The sequence below is a fragment of the Pan troglodytes genome, chromosome 18 (genome assembly GCF_028858775.2).
Source record: "Pan troglodytes isolate AG18354 chromosome 18, NHGRI_mPanTro3-v2.0_pri, whole genome shotgun sequence".
NCBI lineage: Eukaryota > Metazoa > Chordata > Mammalia > Primates > Hominidae > Pan > Pan troglodytes.
The window spans coordinates 43,991,242-44,010,259 of NC_072416.2; the positions used below are offsets into that span (position 1 = coordinate 43,991,242).

At 38.5% G+C, this 19,018-nt stretch overlaps 1 long non-coding RNA gene across 1 annotated transcript in view; it reads left to right on the forward strand.

The window, feature by feature from the left end:
* LOC129137330 (uncharacterized) overlaps positions 1-7,688 on the forward strand; it is a 28,936-nt gene extending 21,248 nt beyond the window's left edge. The window contains exons 2-3 of the long non-coding RNA XR_008539784.2: positions 3,706-3,766; positions 4,329-7,688. This is a non-coding gene — a long non-coding RNA (uncharacterized LOC129137330). The remainder of the gene's footprint in view (positions 1-3,705; positions 3,767-4,328) is intronic.
* Positions 7,689-19,018: the final 11,330 nt, after the last annotated feature.

Genomic DNA, 19,018 nt, shown 5'->3' on the forward strand with positions numbered 1-19,018 from the left:
CTGGACTTGAGGTTTTGATTTATTCTTTTGTTAAATAGATTTTCAAACTCTTCTGTTCTCCTTTGCCTTTTGTCTGGGACACTAATAATTTAATTATTTTGTCACTTTATTTTGTTTCATATGCCACAAAGGCTTTGCTCATTCATCTGTATTTTTTGTTTTTTTTCGTTTTTTGAGACAGGGTCTGGTTCTGTCACCCAGGCTGGAGTGCAGTGGTGTGATTTTGATTCACTGCATCCTCTACCTTCTGGGTCCAAGCCATCCTTTCACCTCGGCCTCCTGAGTAGCTGGGACTACAGGTACAGGCCACCAGGTCCAACTAGTTTTTGTACTTTTTGTAGAAATGGGGTCTTGCGATGTTGGCCAGGCTGGTCTTGAACTCCTGAGTTCAAGTGATCTGCCCACCTCAGCCTCAAAAATTGCTGGTATTGCAGGCATGAGCCACCATGTCCTGCCCCATTTTTCTTTATTCCTGCCTGACTGAGTTATTTCTAAAGATCTATCTTCTAGTCGTAAGATCCTCTGCTTTATCTAGTCTATTGTTAAAGCTTTTGAAAGCGTTTTGTATTTCTTCCAATAAACCCTTTATTTAGTTCCAGAACTTATTTGCTATTAAAATATTTATCTCTTTGTTAAATTTTTCAATTATATCCTGAATTGTTTTTCTGATTTCTTTGTATTTTTTGTCAAAATTATCTTGTATTCCACTAAGTGTTTTTAAATAAATATTTTGAATTTTATCTTAGATTTTGAAAATTTCTTATTAAAACCTTTTTCTGGAGAATTATTATGGGTTTTTTTTGAGATATCACATTTTCTTTCTTTTTCATGTTTCCTGTTTCTTGTATTGATATCTGAGCATCTGGTGTAAGAATCACTTCCTCTTATTTTTAAATTTACTTTTGTAGGGGAGCACTTTTTCCTGAAGTTGTATCTATGTTGTTTGTTGGGTAGGAATTTGGGCTTTGATTCTGCATGTGTGCCATATTTTCTCTGGATTTTATCTTGGAGTATAAGCAGCATTAATTGTATTTTTTATTCTTTGGTAACTTAAAGTGTGTTTATTACTGGAGGCTGTGGTGAAGTGCTGAGGAGGGCCAGTGTTTAAGCCCCAGTGGTGGCAGTGGTGGACTGAGTGTGTATACCCTTATGTCCCAGGGCGGTGAATGCTGGGATTTGTATCAGTGGTTTCAGGTGGTCAGTTCTTAGCCCTCCAGGTTCCTTGCTCATATTCCAGTAGTTTCAGCAATGGATCATGTATGTGGACAGGCTCTTGGGTCCCTGGGCAGCTGATATGGCACGAGTGATGGCAATAGCAGTAATGGGGTAGTCCTCTAGGTCTCAAGAAGTATGCACTGGTGTTGGTGATGGCTGCAATGTGTTGGACATGATAGCCTCCAGACCTGCTGGTGACATGTGCCAGTAGGTGCAAGGTAAGGTAATCGCAGCAATGTGTTTTGAGCCCAACCTCAGACCCTAGGTGGAATGCTCAGGTGCCATTTGTGGTGAACTGGTTAGGAATTCTCCAGATCCCCATTCTACATGCTTTGTATTGGTGAGGTTTGTGTAGCTGGGTCAGACAGGCTTGTCCTCATGCTCCCCAGTGGTGACTGAAAGCACCAGACATCATGGGAAAAAATGGGATGATGCCAGGCCTAGGTAAAATGCTCAAGTGAGGGGCAGTAGCAGCCACACTGAGGAGGGCAGGGCCAGCTTCAGTGGCTGCAGCCTGGACCGGCAGGTGGAGAACATGTGCCCCACTCACATATCAATCCTGTCAGGGCTCATGTGTCATCTCCAGAATTTGTAGTCTGTGCCTTACTCATTCCCCTGTCCTAGCTACAAGAGCCTTAGCTTAGCTAACAAATCAGTTTCAGTTGCAAAATGTGCACCACTCATGCCTCAGTTTCAGCAGTGCTTGCTTGCTTACTAGCTTCAGCAATGGTATTCCATCTTATACTCATGCCTCACTTTCAGTTGTTGAGTTCCTTTCTAGATAGGACCTCAGTCCCTGTGGTAACAGACCACATTCTTCTCATTCTGCAGTGTCAGCACTGCTGGGATGCAGAACACTGGACCTGCTCTGTTGAAAGCTGGACTAAAAAATGGCAACTCACTGTAGCTGTAGCTGCTCTCAGAAAACCTGTGGGACCTAGCACAAGCTCGCTCTCTGGAAAATTTTTATCTGCTGGTCTCTCACTGGCTCACTAAGTTAGGTTCAGGTCCTACAAGTATGGAGCAGGGCTCTGCTGTGGCTAGAATTGCATGATATTATGGTGATTATGTGGGTCACTGGAAGTCTCTCACTCTTTTCCCACATTGCTAATTCATTCCTGGCTCCCAATTTATCCCAGCCATGTGGGCCACCTCTCTTCCATCTTCTTCCTTGCTTTCAGTGATTGATGTCATTTTTTTCCTTGAATTTCACTGTTCACTTCTCTATAATCCACTTTAAGTGTTACTATATACACACTGTTTTGGTTCTGTTAAGTGGAGGAAGAGATTATAAAATTCCTCTAATAAGCCATCTTGAAGCTTCTCACTTTTCATCTTTTAATGTATCTTCATTCTGCTTTTATATTAACTGATACAAATTTAAAATTTTTTCTGTTTGGGTCATTAAATATTGATGATTAGTTTTATTTACCACTTGTCTTAAGTTGATCTGGAGTAAGCCACTTGCAAACTTTCAAATATTATTTATTGGTATAATCACATGGGTGACCTAAATTTTCCAACTAATAAGCTGTGACAACATGTGTAAAATATTGTCTACCAAGAAAGCTCATTACAGATTCAGTGCTCAGGATGTTTTTTGGGGCCTGATTCTCTAGGCATTGCTGCAAAAATAAAAGAAAATAATAGGCTTACAGAAGGAAAACAGGAGTTCAGCAAATACCCTATTGTTTGCATAAATTGTTAAGTGATCCAGTCTTATAACTTAGGTTGGTGGGATCTCTTCAGAAATCAAAGTCCTCTGATACCATCAAAGGCCAAACATTGTGAGTAGCCATTTCTAAGCATAAGTAGTCTTAAGACTAATATTAACTTTCTTATGCACACCAGGTAGTAGAACATTGTTAAGGCAGGTACTGGATATCCACTCTACAAATAGAAATTGGTGACCTAACAGCACATCTTACTTCTTGGACTCACCAAGAATGTTGTTCCTACTCTACTGTTGCCTTTCTAAGTAGTTCAATTTTAGCATCAGAACTGCTGTGTGGGCTAAAGTAAGTGTGAACAGATGATAGAGTTCTGATGACCAAATCACAGAATAAATGTTTGGAGATTACAAGATTTTATGAATGTCTTATTAAGTATAGATTTCCAGCATTGACAGTCTCAATAATCTTCCTCTACATGTATGTGTAATGTTAAGACTCAGTGACCTTTGAGGATTTAGCTGAGAACTTTACCAAGGAGGAGTGGGCTTTGCTAGATTCCTCTCAGAAAAATGTGTACAGAAATGTGATGTGGGAAACTTTCAGGAACCTGGCTTCTATAGGTAAGAATGAGTTTTTTTACTTTTTCAATTAAAGAGCAAGAATTTTTGGTCATCAGCACTCTTTCATGATTTAGAATGTGGAAAGGAAATACTTTGGTAAACAAGTCAGGCATGAGTGCAATGTACAATGAACCTAGAATCTAGTATTTTTAAAAATATATATAATTTATAATAATTTTTATGTGTTTGCATCCTAGAAAACAGATGGAATGGCCAGAACATTGAAGATCAACTCAAAAATTCTGGAAGTAATCTAAGGTAATTTGTACTCTGAAGAGGAAGAAATGTCCCTTGAGAGAATCTTAGCATATAACAAATTTTTAAAGGCAAGCAAACAAAACAAACAAGCACAACTTTAAATTTATCTTTTTTTAGAAAAAGAATACCAATAATAAATACCTCAATGTAACATAGTTGTTTAGTGTTTACAAAATACTTCACTTTGAAACTGTAGTAACAAACTTCATATGTAAATATTATAATTATGATAATAGCTATAGGGACCTGTATTTTAGTCTAATCAATCTACTCAATTTCAAGCAATTCAGATATTGCAGAAAGTGTGTACTTTTCTGGGTACTGGTAGCAATGTAAATTCAAAACTTACTAATCAACTGAAAACTATTAAAACACCAACCATTAACAATATGCTTACAGATATCATATGGCAGAGACTGTAAAGGTGAAGAAACTTGTCAGTGTGGAGAAACCCTCAGTCCAATCCTAAATTTTAATCTGAGCAAGATAATTCCTACTGAAGTAAATCCATGTGAATGTAGTCTGTGTTGGAAAATCTTTATTTTTATCTGTTCCTTCCTAGGCACCTCATATCTCACCCTGGAAACAAGCCATATGAATGTGAAGAAAATAGACAGAAGCCAGATAAACCTTAACAATGTCAGAAAGCCATCATTTTGTTCACACATCTTCAAGGACAAATGGCATTGCACACTAGAAATGGACCTTATAAATGTACCATATGTGAAAAAGCCTTTGATTTTCCCAATGTACCTTATATACATCAGAGAAATCACACCAAACAGAAAGCCTATAAGTGTAAACAATGTGGTAGAGCCTTCAGCCACTTGGATTCTTTTGAGAAACATAAAATAACTCACACTGGGACAAAACTCTGTAAATGGAAGGTATGTGGTAGGGCCTTCAGATATTTCAGTTACCTTTGTAACCATGAAATCACTCATACTGGAGAGAAACACTATGCATGTAGACAATTTGGTGAAGCCTTTAGTTATTCCAGTAACTGCTCTAAACATGAAAGAACTCATACTAGAGGAAAACATAAATGTAATGAATGTGAAATCACATTTTATTCCCTCAGTTCCTTTCAAGCACATAAAAAACTCACATTGTTAAAAAATGCTATGCATGTACAAAATGTGAAAAAGCCTTCACTTATTCCAACTCCCTTCAGAAACATGAAAATCTCATACCGGAGAGAAACCCTTTAGATGTAAGAAATGTGGTCATGGTTTCAGTTATTCCTCTTACCTTCGATATCATGAGAGAACTCACACTGGAGAAAAACCCTATGAATGTAAAAAATGTGGTAAAGCCTTCGGATATAGTAGTTCCCTATGAAAACATGACAGAACTCATACTGGAGAGAAACCCTATGAGTGTAAGGATTATAGGAAAACGTTTAGTTATGCCAATCATCTTCGTAGCCATCAAAGAACTCACACCAGAGAGAAACCCTATGAGTAAAGATTGTGGGAAAGCCTTCAGATCTTCCAGTTATTGTCAACAACATAAAAGGACTCACACTGGAGAAAAACCCTATGAATGTAAGAAATGTGGTAAAACCTTCAGATTTTATAGTTCTCTTCCAAAACATAAAAGAACTCATACTGAATAGAAACCCAATTAATGTAAGCAATGTGGAAAAGCATTTAATTTTTTCAGTTGATTTTCTCAGTTAATTTTCTCATTTGAGAATGTTTTCTTGTACTTATAATTTATTTAGGATTTTATTTTTAAGGATTTTTGAAGTTTTTAAAATAATTTTTTGTTGGGATGATCCTTGTTTTTTAAAGTTACTCTGGCTGGGTATTGTGGCTCACACCTATAATCCCAGCACTTTGGGAGGCCAAGGTGGGTGGATTTTTTGAGGTCAAGAGTACAAGGTCAGCCTGGCCAATATAGCAAAACCTCGACTCTGCTAAAAATACAAAATAATTAGCTGAGTGTGGTGGTGCATGCCTGTAATCACAGCTACTTGGGAGGCTGAGACATGAGAACTGCTTGAACCCAGGAGGCAGAGGTTGCAGTGAGATGAGATAATGCCACTTGCACCTCAGCCTGGGCAACAGAGGGAAACTGTCTCAAAAAAAGAAAAAATGTTATTCTATTAATTGACTTTCAGATTTGACACCAATATTCTTTTTCTTGGTTAAATCTTGGTAATAAAGTGCAAATCTTTTTATATATTGGTAGCTGGAGTTTAATATTTTGTGGAGACTTTTTGCATGTATATTATAAGATTTGTGTACCCCAGTATAGCATATAGTGTATATTTAGTGTATAAACAGTGGACATACATGTGTGAATATGTATGTATAAATATATATAGTCACGTATCATTTAACTTCAGAGATACATTCTAAAAATGCATTCTCAGACAATTTTGTCAATGTAGAAACATCATGCAGTTTACTCAGAAAACTACACAATTTTACCTCCTACATACCTCATATATGCAATCTTATATGTGGTATGTCATTGACTGAGATGTTATGTGGCCAGTGAGTGTGATATGTTGTACAATGTATAATTTTGTTCTTAAGTAGTGTTTATTATATACAACTATGTAATAATACATGTTACTAAAATACATGTACAGAATGTTCTCAATATCATTGACAAGTTCTTAAGAACTGTGACTTGAAGCAAAATGCTGTATGACATAGGAACTTTATTTTTGTATGTCAATCAGCCTGTGGCAAAATTCACTTTATAGTACACTGTTTGACTTAAAGTCACAGTTTTCAAGAATCTGTCAACAATATTAAGTGACAATTTTCTCTAGTTAGTGTTGTGGTAAATAGTATATTACAGCATTATAGTACTATTCTATGTTACTGTAATCTTTACAGTTGGTAGTATGACATGTTTCAGTTCCTAGCCAGCCCACAGAGGTTAAACCAGTCACATCTTCCTTTGAGAATCAAGGAATATCTCACCTTCTTGATACTACAAAGCCTTCCCCTAACACCCTATGTTTATTCTCTTTGCTTTGAAGTGCAGTCCCTGGGTGGACCTGCAAAGCTTATAATACTTTTCTCCTTTTGACTGAGTATATGTAACTAATAAACTGTTGTTAATCTTATGTGTCTAGTAATGGATGTCATGGGCTTGACTGTCCCAGTAGCACTAAGGTGCTAATTCCTCCCTTAACAATGAGTAGGCTACTGAAATAATTGACAACACAAAAAGAGTGGACCAAAAATGACTGAGGATGTCTTTTCAACTTTAACTAACTGCTCTTGGGTTACTGGTTCTATTATACACTGAAAGTCACCTGGTTCAGAGCCACCAATTGGTGAGCTTTTGTTTGGTCTGCACAGGAGTTTATGACCTTTATCAGGAGTTGCTGTCTTTATCCACACTAAAGGACTCTCATCTGTAGATTGCTTTGAGTAGTATAAACATTTTAACAATATTGATTATTCCAATCCATCAACATAAAATATTGTACTTTTCTTGTATTGTCTTTAATTTCTTTCATCAGTGTTTTATAGTGTTTATTGTAAAGATCTTTTACTTTTTTGGTTAACTTCATTCTGGGGTATCAAAATTTGTTCATGTCTACTGTAAATGGAATTTATTTTTAAATTTCATGTTCAGCTTGTTCACTGTTGACATGTAGAAATGATACTGATTTTTTATGTTGATTTTGTGTCCTGCAACTTTACTGAATTTGTTTATCAGTTTTAATAGTTTATTGGTGAAGTATTTAGGTCTTTCCACATATAAATTCATATCATCTGCAAACAAGGATAATTTTTCTTTCTATCCAATTTGGATGCCCTTTATTTCTTCCTTTTATCTGATTGTCCTAGTTAGGACTTCCAGCGCTGTATTGAATAAACTGTGGCAAAAGTGGGCTTTTTTAATGTTACTAGATCTCAGAATAAAAGATTTTAGCATTTAATTTTCCAGTATTATACTAGTTTTGGGTCTGTCATATATGGCTTTTATTATGTTAAAGTATGTTCTCTTTATATCCAGTTTCTTGAGGGTTTTTAAAAAATGAAAACATGTCAATTTTTATCAAACCCTTATTAACATTAAATAAAATGATCATATAATTTTAGTTCTTCATTCTCTTATGATGTAACTACATTGACTGACTTGCAAATGTGGAAACATTCTGTGACATAGCCACAGCGCAAGACATATCATGAACTCTGGGATAAGTTCATTTGGTCATTATGAATAGTCTAAATGTATGTTTGAATTTGGTTTGCCACTATTTTGTCAAGAGTTTTTGCATTAATATTCATCAGAGATATTTGCCTATAGGTTTTTTTAATGCATCTTTGGTTTTCATATCAGAGTGACACTCTGCATTAAAAATGTGAAGTTGAGTGTAGTCATTTTCATCAATGATCTTAGGTAATGCTTTTGGATAACTTGCTGCAGCTTCTATATTAGCACTTGCTGCTTCACTTTTCACTTTTTTTTGTTTGGTTGGTTGGGTTTTTTTTTTTTTTTTTTGAGGTGCAGTCTCACTCTGTCACCCAGGCTGGAGTGCAGTGGCAGGATCTCAGCTCACTGCAACCTCTGCCTCCTGGGTTCAAGCAATTCTCCTGCCTCAGCCTCCTGAATAGCTGGGACTACAGGCACATGCTGCCACACTCGGCTAATTTTTTGTATTTTAGTAGAGACAGGGTTTCGCCATTTTGCCCAGGCTTGTCTCAAACTCCTGAGTTCAGGCAATCCACCTGCCTCTGCCTCCCAAACTGCTAGGATTACAGGCGTGAGCCACTGTGCCCAGCCCACTTTTCACTTTTATAGGGATAGCTTCTTTTCTTAAAACACATGAACCATGTGTTTTAAGAAAACTTTTTTCTGCAATTTTCTGACCACTCAGAGGCTTCATACAATTGAAAAGAGGACCTTGCTCTGGATTAGGCTTTGGCTTAAGAAAATGTTGTGTCTGATTTGACTTTTATCCAGACCACTAAAACATCTCCCTATTCATAATAAGGCTATTTCACTTTCTTACTGTGTGTTCACTGGAGAAGCAATTTTAATTTCCCTGAAAAACCTCTTATTATGTGTTCACTCAAGAAGCAATTTTAATTTCCTTGAAAAACCTTTTCTTTGCATTCACAACTTAGCTAGCTGTCTGGTGCAGGAAGCCTAGCTTTTGACCTAGACTTCTCTCCATCACTAAGTTTAATTATTTCTAACTTTTGACTTAAAATGAGAGACATGCAACTCTTTCTCTTACTTGAACACTTAGAAGCCATTCTAGGATTATTCACTTGCCCAATTTTAATATTGTTGTGTCTCAGGAAATAGAGAGGCCCAATGAGAGGTAGGGAAATGGCCAGTCATTGTATCAGCCAGAGCACATATAAGATTTATCATTTTGTCTAACCTCTTATATGATTCAGTTCAAAGTGCCCCCAAACAGTTACAATAGTTACATCAAACGTCACTGATCACAGCTCACCATAACAGATATAATAATGATGAAAAATGTTGAAATACGATCAGTTGCAATAATGTTTTACTTCCCCCACCATATGGACAGATACAAGCATTATTAAATGCTGCTACATGCTGAGTTGAATCTCAGGACACTCACAGGCCTGCTAGAGAAATGCCTTGAACACCTGAGCCTTCCTTCCTACCCTGGACTATTCCTGAAACCTGGCACTTCTTTCTCCTTGAAAGGAATGTGAAGCCATCCCTGTCTTTTATTAGCAAATTATGTTCCTGAATGGCTGTGCCAGGTCAGCAGGGCCTGGACTGGCAGAAATCATGGTTTGTGCTCAGCACCTGGCTGCACCAAAAAGGCCTCCCTTTCAGAGGAGAGCCCATGTGTCTAGGAGAAACTGCAAATGTTGGGAAGGATAGAAGATAACTAAGAATGGCCAAGCAATAAATCTGGGTCCTCTCCTACAGAGTATTTTCAGAGGATAGTGATCAAAATTCAGTGTTAACCCTTTAGTTAGAAACTTGAGGAGAGCTCAGAGCAGTGTTTGTTGACCACACTGACTAGAAGCATCTCAGGATTTTAATTGGGAAGGCTGTGTCTGTGCATACCCATGAACCATCAGTGTTGGGAGCAGTACCCAGCTGGCTGTTCGCACTTCCCTCATCTTTCATCTTTTAACCCTCCCTATGGGAAACGTTGATGTCCACATGACATAACCACAGCACAAGACTGGAAGAAGAACACAGCCGTCCTGGGGTGGGAAGTGAGGGATTGCTGCAGGATCTATGAACTAAGCCTCAGCTTCCTCCTTAGAACATATCATTAACAACACAGTTGACTGTGTAAGCCTGTGACCCCCTGAGACCATGGACCTCAGGACCGCTAGGGCCCCAGACTTCACTTTGGCCAGCAAGGGAGACTGGAGTTCTTTCACTGGTGAGGAATAAGCACCCTTATCTGGGGTTAGGAAAGCTCAGCAATGATTCATCAGCCATGGAGGAGGGGACACAATGAACCTGATAGATAAGTTGGTAGCATTCTGGGGTATTTCTACCTTAAAAAGAATTGATCAAGGAAATACATAGATGCAAGGAGCCCTAGTTCATAAATGTCAGTTATGATCATGGAATAAGGTTCTGCTGTAAATTTAAAGCTGCATCACAGTTCTCTCTTCCTAAATAAGAAACCAGCAGGAAAAGAAATTTTGAAGTCGGAGACAAGGATCCTGGGAGGATTCAAATCTAAGGTCAAGGATAGATCATTGGTTCTTAGAGGTAGAGTGAGGATGTGATGTCCTGCCACCCTCAGTACATTTGTAAATGCTATTCCTTGGACCTTGTCCCTCCTATATTGCTTGTTATTATCTTTTCACATTTTTCTCCATGTAGTCCTGATTCAGTTTCCGAGTTGAAACTATAAAACTACAAGATTCTAGAAGTTGGTCAAGAGAAACCTCAGCGGGTGAAACACAAAGTGTATTCCATCCCGCCACAGCTGTAGAAAGGCACCTACAGTCCTAGGTCAAGAAGTAGTCCCTGCAAGTGTTATTCTTGAAGATACCCAAACTTCTGAGATTTTCTATGCCCTGATAAAGTACCTTCAACATCTGAACCCTAGAAATTCTGAGTGGCTTTCTTTCCTCATTGGCCAGGTTAATGATCCTGAAATAAACATGTACACTGAGAAAGGTTGACTTGGGTGTCCCTTTCAGGAGCCAGAGAGAATGCCTGGTAATCTTCCTTTCTCCCACACACATTATACTGCTGACTCTGAAAGGTTGCTTATTTCAAGGGAAAATGTGAGACTCTGTATCTCATTTAATTAAATGCAGGAAGTGAAAAAAAATCACACCTCTCAGACTATAGTAGAAATGTGACTTTAATATCTACCATTTAGAATGTGTGTGTGTGTGTGTGTGTAGATAGATAGATAGATAGATAGATAGATAGATAGATAGATAGATAATAGATAGATATTCCTCAATAGGTAAATAGAGGCTGTGGGAAAGAGCCATCAAATAAATTGAGCAGGATATTCCCCTCTTCTCTTGGTCTTCAGGAGATCCCAGAAAAATGCTTACAATGCACTTCTTCACATCAGAGCCACAGGATCCAAATCAGAATTCTGGGTGCCCCAAGTGCATCTTGCTCCTGTAGTAGGAACTGCACCTGAGATAGTCTCAGGAGTTTGAGGTTTTTTTCTACCAATACATAACTGTATGGTAGGGCCAGGTGGCTAGATGGAAGGGCTGGATGACCATAGGAAGCCTCCCCCAGAACCAGCCTTCCTGTCTCAACTGCACTGTGTGCTCTAATGCTTGGTTAACCAACTGTACCCATGTGTCCCTGTCATGCGAGTGACCATTTAGCATCACTGCACTTCACAGAGGAGAAAACTATGTCTCACAGTGAGGTGACTCAGCGCAGTCACATGGCTGGTTACTGGTAGAGCTGGGATCCCATTACCAGCTCCCTGACTCCCTGAGCCCATGCATAGTCTGAAGCTTCATTGAGCTCTCAGGTGGTTCACACCTACCCGCCAGGGCACTGTCTTGCTCCTGGGATTCATGATAGTCAGTTTTCTTGGCCTTCAGTGTGTTGATGGACAACTGGGACTAGGACTCAATTGCAAGACAGGTGCAACTGTTGCAGAATAGGTGGTTGCTGTAGGACAGAGAGGCAGCTGCAAGGCTACCAGAATCCACATTTCAGGTCTACCTCCCAGTTTCTGCCCAACAACTGAAGTCCTGGTGCTGCAACATTCACCACACAATATGACCAATCTGACCAGGTAGCCATGGTTACAGGCTCTCTGCAGCTGAGGTCAAGAAAGAGTTTGCCCCTGGCCCTCACCTAGTTCTTGCCCAATTACAACTCCATGGCCTGGAATTGAGTTCCAAATTGCTCCTAGGGTTAATGGTTATAATTATTTGCAGCCAACTGCATCTACTGACTTACCATGAATTCGTTGGACAAGAAGGAAGGACATAATGCTGACAGTGTTTGTGTGGTTCATGCTAGAAGGGCCTTATGCATGGTTTAGGAGTGGCCCAGGGACCAGTCTTTGTGTCTTTGCACTTAACAACCTCCATTCTCCCCTCCAATTCCATCTAGGCCCAAACCTGATCAGAATTGGATTCAAACAGCTCCTCCTCCAGGAAGTTGTTCTTGACTCTAGTCACATACCCAGGCTGGCTCTAGCAATGGTGCTGTCACTGGTGCTGACTCTAGAGCTGGCCCTGGCCCTAACTCTAGAGAAGGTGGTAATCTCAGTGCTTTCCAGCTCCATAGCTGTCCCTAGATCTGGTATTGGTGGTGTTGGTAGCTAGAGGGTTGGCTTTAAAGACGCCTGTGTATCTAGATCCAGCACGACAGCTGGAAGATGAGAAAGGTTCACCAACCTAAACCACTTTCTACATACTACTGCAAACAGAGACAAGATCTCACTCCTTTTAAGGAAACTCTTAGCCTAAAAACCCACTCCCAGAAGGTCTTCCAGATTATAGTCCACCCTATTCTCTCACTCTGCCACAATGAGCTTCTAATGTCCCCCCAGGCAAAGAAAAGGTGTTCATGGCTTTCTAGAAATTGTATGAACCTACTAGAAATTTATCTTCAGGTATAATGTTACCAGTCATAATTTTGGTTATTATTTTTAATTAATGTAAGCCACAGAAGTAATAAAATTTTCTTGACAATTTCATTATCATGAACTCTTATCAGATATTTAACAATGGTCATGTTAAATCTTTTGTCATCCAGAGACAGTTAATTGCTTTACTCTTATGCTTTTTGAAAAGCCTTAGCAGCTACTCTGTCTTCAAAGAGATTCATGGAAAAGACTATGAGCAGTACAAGGTAATTTTTTTAAAAGAGACCCTATCTCAGTATGTTTTCCAGGCTGACCTTGAATGCCTGGCCTCAAGCAATCTTCCCACCTCAGCCTCTCAAAACATTGGACCATAGGTGTGAACCACCACACTTGGCCAGTAGTACAGTCTTCTTATAGCTTTAACATCCTACCTTTGGACTGAGTAAGAATTATCAGAACTCTAATGAAGAAACTAATTGGTTTATTGAGCTGCCAATCAAACATCAATCAGAGCAAGTATTAATCACATGTTACTGAGTAAACTGATGAAAAAGAATTATGGGTTTTTCAAATGATAGTTTTGTATAAAACATTGCTATTTCTTTAATGTTTTGTTTTCTATATATAAAAAAATTTCCTTTATCTTATGCTATCTCTAGCATACAATAATTTGGTAAAGTATAGATTTGTGAACAAAGATGAAATAATTTCTTTCCTGTCTGATCTCTCTAGAACTCAAAAACTGTTAGTGAGTATTCTTATTTTCACAGCAATATAGTTATTTGCATAAGTTAAAAAAATCTGTTCTCTTTATAGCAGGTCATAGTTGAAAAAATTTGTTATATCATCAAGAATGTGATTAAAATGCCATACCTGAGAATGTGCAAAATGCCAAATATGTCCAGAGAGTTTTAAGAACCTAAGGTTGACTTTATAGACCCAATAAGGCCCCTTGGGGAAAGAAAAAAACTGGTCTGATACTTCCTATTAATGATTCCCAAGTCTTACAAGTTGAATAAAGAAGTCCTAGAAAACTTACAAAATATTTTGAGGACACTGAGAAGAAGAGAAATTCCCCAGATCTGTAGATATTGCAGACAAAGTCTGATGCCAAGTCCTTGGCATGGCCTCCTTCCCTGAAGTGGATTTTAACAGTCTAATCTGAGATTCTTTATTAAAAGTGCTAGCAAAGCAAACTTTAAAAAAAAAGTGCATATAGGATCAATCACTATTCTTATTGCACTTACGTAAAAAATTAGGCCAAGGATTAGATCTATTTTTTTCAAAGTAGTATTACTGTGGTTATCTTTGGTAGAAATGGAGGTTACTATAGATAGAAACTATGTTCCAATAGAAAACTACAGTGCACTCATTATCATATTCCGGTCTTGATTGTAGTCTTTGATATTTTATTACCTATCTATAAACTCTTCTTTCTTTAAAGACTTACATCCTGGAACTGAATAATTTGATAAAAATTTCAGAGGACAACTTTTATGCATGCTGATTTATGGATCTTTTAGGGAGTTCACTGAAATTCTAGAAGCAATAACCAGGGACATTCAAACTGCAAACCAGAAAAACATGCCTCAAGCTCAGATCTAGAAATCTTCTTGACTTAACTGCTGTCTGGAGTCAGACTGACTTCATAGTTTGTTATAACCATTGACCTTTGTTTCTCTCTTTTTTTTTAACTTTTTTGTTTTATTTGACTTTGTTCACAGGGGCTTTGGCTACAGATCATATCCTACTATGTTGGTATTATTCTCCTGACAGTCATTTTCATCTGCCTCGTGCACTGTATTCTATGAAGGGTATGAAAGTTATGTTTTTGCCCATCAAGGATAGGCCACATAGGTCCACTGTGCAGAGAATGACAAAAATAAGAAAGAAAATGTCTTCAGTGAGCCTGATGTCATGACTTATGGGCCTCATGCTGAGACAAAGTCAAGTCATCCATGATGGCAACAGAATGATGCTTATCTCACCCGTAAATTAGAAGGTGACCAAAAGGGAGAAATTTATAGCATAATTAATTTGCAGTCCATTAGGCTGAGATGACTCTAGCACCTTGAGTTTCCACCTAAGTAAACCAAAACCTATCTTAATGTAAATAGTAAAACAAAACTTAAGCTTAACTAGAAACTCAACCAACTTCTAACTAAAGACTATGTTAACCTATCAAATATTTCAGGTTTTTCTCTACAAGTGCCTTATAAAAATTTCTGGTTTTGTGCCTCCATGGAGCAGTAACCAACTTGTAGTCTAGTGCTGGCCAACTCACAAATCTCTAAATGATCAAATAAGATTTTTAAAAATTTAATTTGCCTATGTTTATTTTTAAGACAATGCTGAAATGAGTGTGCATGTGACTGTATTCCATAAATATTTATATACTCTGAGATTTGAACTCTATAATTTTTGCATTATTAATTTTTTGTCTTTTTCAATTATTCAATTATCCGCACATCCTGACAGGGTCAAACAAAAATAGGCAAAGAGCCAAATTTAGCCTTAAGCCTCAATTTGCAGACCCATGACCAGGATTAGGGCATAAGGCATATATTTTTTAAAAGAGTGTGGGGTTGGAGTGATGATTTAAATGCAGGTGATGTTTGGTTTAGATGCTGTGATTCAGGAAACCGAAAAGGAAGAGATTTCTTCCCAAAGGCTTAAATGAGAAAGAAAAAAAGGAGGAGAGATGACTCAGAAAGAGGTCAGTATGGTCCATGTGAGAGCCCCAACTGGCTTCTATTGTTGATCCTTCTTTCTTCTGGATCCCAAACTCCATATTCCTACCAACGACATCAGTGCAACATTGTATGTGTCCAGAGATGGGATTTTGGGGGCAGTCCTACCAAGGATGTGTCCTTGGGAAGGCCAGAAACACTACCCCAGAGGGAGCAACATAAGCCAAGGTGGGACCCAGAAGCTGACTTTGAGGTATACACCTAAGAGTTGAATTGTTGGATTATAAAGTTTATGTATGTTCATCTTTAGGAGATACCACCAAAGTGTTTTTGAAAGTGTTCATAACAGTTTACACACAGAGAAGAATATGATGGCTCTAGTTGCTCTACAGTCTTTTCAACACCTGATGTTTGAGGGAAGGTGCCCAGGTAGTGGTGGCCAGTCCCTGAGATGTGGAGCCTCCACTGGCTAACAAGTAAAGAATTCTAACCCTGGGCAGGTCAGCCTTCAAGGCCCCTTCTCTGGGTCCTGCCACTGCAGAAATGCTTTAATGTTGTGACAAAGTGAATAGTGTGGCAGATATCAGACCTCTTCAACTACTACCAGGAGGCTCTGTGGCTGTGGGAGGCACACCAGAGCAAGCTGTTGCCGAAGAAGCTGGAGACTCAAAAAAGAACAGAGAAGCATCAGGACAAGCACAGCCTGGAGAAACATGTGCAGGCCCCATCTGCTGGGGAAGCCCTGAGGGGGATGAGAGATGGGTCACAACCAGACAGTCATCTGCCCTTAGGGCTCAGCATGGTGGCCTGTGAACCCAGCCAGGATCCAGACACAAAAACAAGAGACAACTTTATTTTTTTTTAAATCAGCTTTCTCTGGTTGAAGTAAAAGAGACATTGATCCATATTTCACACCAGAAACAAAAATTAACTTAAATCCAATTCTAGATGCAAATGTAAAACCTTAAGGCACAAAACTTGTACACATAGAAGCTTGAGTCTCACGCTGGTCATCAGACCACAGAGAAGCAGCAGAAGTCTACCCATGCAAGGTTCCAGCTGTGTGATGACTCCCTGGAATGAAATACGTCTGTAAGAAAGTGTGCATGAGAGACAGATGTGGGGTGGATAGGTATGGAATGAATCTGTCAGGCACTCTGCCACCATGGGAGGCAACACCGTCTATGAAATGGGTGGGGGCATATTCAGCAACTGATTTTGAGCATCAGTGGTGAGAAGAAGAGCAATGTGCAGGTGCCATTATGAGGCAGGAAAGAATATTCCCTACAGAAGAGCCCAGAAGCCTAAGCAAAAAGAGTGAGGGCAGTAGCAGATTTGGTGTCCCTGTTTTAGAAAAGAAAGTCCTGGGCCTGCCTGGGCACCTGGATCTTAGTTCCAGTTGCAGGGTCTTTGTATACCACTGAAACTCTGTGGCTTGTATCTGCTTCCTCTTGTTTTGGGGATACCACCAAATCCAGGAGGTTCACCTCCATAAACTCTTGGACAGAGGGAGCAGATCCATGAGGAAATACTGAAGTTTTGCCTGGAAAAGGCCAACAATTTTCTAAAGAACACAACATTGAGATAGGCCAATCAGACAATAGAGGAAGAAAGGAATGGCCTGGAATTCATATTCTCACATTTTATTTATTCTTTCTATTATTGATGTACACTTGGGTTGGTTCCAGTTTTAAGAAACACCACATAATACTGCTGTGAACATTCTTTTGCATGGTGAACAGATGCAGGAATTTATATTGGATATATACCTAAAAGTTGAATTGTTGGATTATAAAGTTTATGTATATGTACATTTGTCTTTAGGAGAGACTACCAAATTTTTTTGAAAGTGTTCATAAAAGTTTACACGCATCGAAGCATATGATAGTTACAGTCACTCTACATCTTTATCAACATTTGATGTTGTCTTTTTTTAAAGTCATTGCATAAAAATAATACATTGTTATTTTAATTTGCATTTTCCTGATGACTAAGAATGTGCAGCACCTTTTAATTTACTTGTTAGACATTTGGTTATTTTTTATGAAATGCTTAGAGAAATCTCTTAACCATTTTTTCCAGTGTATTCTCTTTTTTTCTTATTAGTTTATGGGAGTTAGTGACATATCTTAGATTAAGGCTTTTGTCACTTTAATCTAGAGCAAATATTTTCCCACAGTATTCTCACATTTTTACTTTCTTAAAGATATCCTTTGATGAAGACAAGTTTTTAATTTTAATAAAGTCCAATTTATAAATTTTTGCTTTTATGTTTAGTGTTTGTTGCATCCTAAGAAATCTTTACCTGTTCCCAAACTATAAAAATGTTCCCTTGTTATCTACTAGAATTATATATTTAAACTTTCACATTTGAATTTAAAATTTGCTTGGAATTCATTTTTATTTACAGTGTGAGGCAGAAATCAAGATTTGTTTCTTTCTCATGTAAACAGCCAGTTGACCCTGGAGGGCATTTACTGAGAGGACTATTTTCCTCATTGCCCAACTGGGTCTCTCACTATACACAAGACATCTGAGTTTGTGGGTCTCAGTTGGACTTTGTATTTTTTTCTTTATCCTTGTGTCTATTACTGCACTAACGTGACCTTGGTTACTGTATCTTTAACCTAAGTCCTAATATCTGACAGTGTAAATCCTCCAAATTTGTTCTTCTTCACAATTGTCTTGACTGTTCTTGGCCCATACCTTGATGTAAATTTTCTAATTTGCTTATTAGTTTGCACAACATATCTGGTGAGATACTTCACTGTGGTTATATAGACCTGTAGATCAATTTGGAGAGAAGTGATGTCTTAATAACACATAGCAAACAAAACAAAGCAAAGCAAGCAAAACACCAAAAAAAAAAAAAACAGTTGAAACTAAAACTAAACACCATAATAAAACAAGAAGTAGTAAACTGGGGAGAAACACTTTCAATGCATATCACAAAGGGACTCACATCCCCACTACATAAACAACACCTAGAAATTGATAAGAAGAGAAACAACTACAAAGCAGAAAATTTCACAAGGTAACCCACAGTTCACAGAAAAAGAAATATCAATACATTTAAATATAAGAGAATATGCTCAGGCTCAGTCATAATATGACAAAATTGTCCAATTCAAAGTTAAACTACTAACCCTAAAGCTGTGGAGAAATAGAAAAGTGTTTTCTCTTTCTCAGACCCACCAGACTTAGCACCCTGTGGCTCTACCTGAATACACTGGTTGTGCCCATGGGCCCCAGAGGACATAAAGCACAAAGAGCAGGCAGAGGCTGTGGGTGGAGGATCAGATGCAACTGGCTTCAGAGCAGTGTTGTTGGTGCATTTTGCATGCCCACTTAATCTTGACAGGAGACTTGGCTTTTCTATGCTCCATGCCCCCAGCATGGGCCATGTCAGGAGGCCTGTGCACCCATGTGTGAGTGACTCTGGCCCATGCCAACAGCCTATCTGGTGTTGATGGAGCCTAACACCATGTCCTCACTGAGCACACACTTATTCTACTCCTCATTGTATAATTGGAAAACTGA